The sequence below is a fragment of the Zosterops lateralis genome (assembly GCF_965231275.1).
Source record: "Zosterops lateralis genome assembly, chromosome: Z".
NCBI classification, from domain to species: domain Eukaryota; kingdom Metazoa; phylum Chordata; class Aves; order Passeriformes; family Zosteropidae; genus Zosterops; species Zosterops lateralis.
In genome coordinates this window covers 41451399-41455246 of record NC_139800.1, presented here as the reverse complement: position 1 = coordinate 41455246, position 3848 = coordinate 41451399, and positions in this window count along the sequence as shown.

Below are 3848 nucleotides of genomic sequence, written 5' to 3'. Positions count from 1 at the left end.
TATAGAGACAGAATTCTTCTGAAAGTTTGAATTTTTAGTTCCCAAAATTACAAGATAATGCAAAATAAACAGGTTTGAGCGAGAACAATTTCTGCCATCACTATAATAGGTTGTTTTGTATTTCTTACGCCTTTTTGTCTGCATCTGTGCCACATGTAGTCTTTATGGTATGGGAGGCACTGATCTCTGTATAGTTTCGGTACCTTAAATAGTGGTTATTGATGAAATTCTCAAATACTATCTATTAGCAAGAAGTCCAGTAGTTACCAGAAAGCAGTAATGAAACTGAGATGGCAGAATTCTGAATGTGTATGATCACACGTGACAGTAGTTACCCATAAATGAAGGTCATACAGAAACCCTAAACCCACATTCTGGAATAATCAGTTTTGTGCAGTTAAAGCAAGTCCAGATGGCACCCAAGACCCAGGTCCCATTAATGTTTTGCTTATAAAAAATCAATTTCTAATTTTAAAATGAGCAGTGTCAGAAGTACAGACACTTCTGAGTGAGTGCCAGAGTGCTTTACATCAAGATAGGTATGTATGTATGTATGGAATTTCATCACTTTATCTGCCATATAAAGTAATTTTTCCTATTAATTCCGTTCACCGCTGCCTTAACTGCTTCTTAGTGTTCAGTTATTAATCATATTCAGCTTTCATATCACTGTCTTACCTGCTGAATATCATGGATATATTCATATTTTTTTTTCCTAAACATGCTTCAAAGGAGTTATGAATTGTAACAAATCCAATTTTTAGAGACATTTTATGAAGAAGACAGAGATTTATATGTATTTTGCTGCAGTGTAAATGGACTATTAAACCCAACTTTGAGAAGTACTCCTATGATTGTTTTATATGTATACAATATATGTAGATATTTTTAAGGAGTTTTTGTTTTTCCAGATGGGATGCTGTGTAAATCATGTATTTATAAATGTAATAAGGTACAGACAGTTATACCATTTTTTAAAAGGATTGTGTATTGACTGAACAAATTTTAAAAATATATATTTTGAAACTTGTTCCACGTTAAGCACAGATAAGAAATCTTTTGTACTGTGCAGGTTGGTTTTTAAGTTAATAAGCTTCCTAATGCATAATAAATATAAATATTAAGCTTTCTAGGTTTTGTGAGTAAGTGTGTGTTCTTCCAAGTTCACTGTTGTGCCTTTTGCTGCTTCAGAACAGAAATGGATTTGTCCTTGTGTTGATTGACAGTACCTGAATTCCTGTTCTGTAGTTTTGTCTGTGTCAGCAAGAGTGGTGAAAATGCTTTGCTTAGAAATTCCTTTGGTATCTGACATGGTATCCACTGGGGTAGAGAAGTGGAGAATGAAAGTATGAAAAAAACCCTAAGAATAATTTCTGACCTGAACAGTACTGCAGAATTAATATGCTTTTTCTGAGGAGGCTTAGGTGGCTGTTTTTCTTTGAATCTCTTTAATTCAAGCCTGGGCATTTATGCTGGGATAGTCTTTTTTTTGCTGCAGGCCAAACTGCAATTGGATAGGTTTCGTGTGATTCCAGCTTAGAATGTCTTAAAATTGATCTATGGAATAAAATGTAGTATGTTAGTGTTAAAAGTAGCAGTTTTCAAATTTATTACTGCTTATAGTATCCCGGCAATGGATCAGATTTTTGAAGTAGAATCTCTGAATCACACAATGGTTGGAAGAGACCTTTAAAGATTACGGGACAGGGATACTTTTCACTAGAGCAGGTTGCTCTGAGCCACCCTGTCTAATCTGACCTTTAATGTTTCCAGAACTTCCAGAAACGGGGTATTCACAACTTCTCTGGGCAACCTGTGACAGTGTTTCACCACCCTTACTGTAGACATTTTCTTCTCTATGTCCAATCTAACTTAACCCCTCTTATTTCAAAACTCTAACCTTTTGTCCTGTCACTAAATGCCCTGGTGAAATGCCACCTCCTTTCCTACAAGCCTTTTTTATAAGTTGAAGGGCTTGCGCCAGAGTCTTCTGCTGGCTGAACAACCCCAGCTCTCCCAGCATATCTTCTCAGGAGAAGTGTTCCAGTCATCTTTGTAGCCTCCTCATTCCAGCCGGTCTGTGGTTTCCCGTGCTAGGGAATCCAGGGCTGGATACAAAAAAATATTTTAAGCATTCACCCTTATTCTATATAAATGATTATATGTACTACTCTGCTAATTAAGTACACAATAAAAATTTAAAAAGGTACACTATAGATTAGATAAACAATTTTCAAGTATTTTTATGAGTAGTATAAAAAATATTCTTCTGTTCCCAGTAGAAAATTAGTAAGTGATGCTCAGAAAACATTTTTTAGAAATTTTTGTTCAACACTGTGGTACAGAGATGGAAAGATTTGTTTCTAAGTTCAAATTACCTTGATTTTGAATATCTCTTTTTAATATCTGTCATTACTGAAAGAGATACCTCACAAAGATACTGATCCAAGCAGAAAGTGTGTTGAAGGTTGTGCTTGCTAAATAATGATCTCACTCTTCAGTCCTGCCCACTACTTATGCAAAGGTGTATTAATATTCAGCTTAATAATCAGCTATTAAGTTTGCATTTTCCCTGTTGTCAGTCAGTTAGACTTGCAAACTAATTGAAAGGGCTTGATTTTTGGGTTGTTAACAAATGGATGGAAAAACTTTCCTCTGGCAGTTTTTTCTAAATGGTCAGAAAGTTACTTCCCTGTACAAGTGTACAGATATTAGAGGTTTTTATGGGTGACACTTCTTCACTCCTTTTTGCAAAAATATTGCATGATGATAAAAGCATTTTCAAATTTCTGTTTTCAAAATGCTCCCTCCATACAATAACTTTATTTTAAAAAGAAAAATTTCTTCACTCATTGTTAGAATAACATCTTTATCTTGAAGAGGCACATTAAATGTTTTTATTTTTCAGAATTATTAGCATAGTACTGGGAGGGCCTTTTCTTCACAGGAAGAGTCAGGAGATGTGGAACAATTGCTTTTCTTTTTGTGAAAGAAAAATGTAAGTTTGATATGGGATAACCAGTGAACCCTTAGAGTATAAAAGACTTCCATGATAATTCTCCAGCTGTTTCCAAAGTATTGTAAAGATTCTAATATTGAAAGGTCTTGTTTTTATAAAATTAACCACACTGATGACAGTGTAAGAGTTTGTGTGCTTTTATCTCCAGTTTATTTGCTGCACTGTCTTGCCCATGAGTGATGCAGTGAATGAATTTCACTCTTGCTGTAGCCTTATCCTTAAATCCCTTTTTTATTCTATTCAAAGCAGCCACTTCATCAGTGGTGACACTTGTACGTTTTTTTCACGAAACAGAATTTTTAATTACTGTTGAGCAGCTACCTTTTCCATTACATCTTTTTGTAAGGGATTGACAAAAAAAGTTTCTCTTTATGTACTTTATCATGTAAAAAATCTAGCAACTACCATAAACTGAGACAGGTTAGGAACACTTGTAGTTTGAAATCTTGCACAACCCATGCAAACCTTCATCAGTGTCTTCTGTGATATTTGTGAAATACTGGATTGAATATCCCAGGACTCTAAACATTGCTGAAAAAACTTTAAAATATTGTTCTTCATGTCCTGGATGGCTGGTTTGTAAATGCTCTATTAATTATTGTGGTTTCATACTATTGTTAGCTAATGCCTAAAGGTGTGGTTGCCCCTGGATCAGCCAAAGAGGAGCGAGGAGCTCGCCCTTCCTTGGAGGATTGGTGGCGTGTAAGCTGTTTCTAAGCTTCAACTTTTCCCTCAGGAAGTCTCTCTAAGAGACCTCCCTTAGCTCGCAGGGAGCAAGAAACTTCACAATCCCCTGGGCTTTTGCTGGTATGCTAATCCTTTGTTCGTG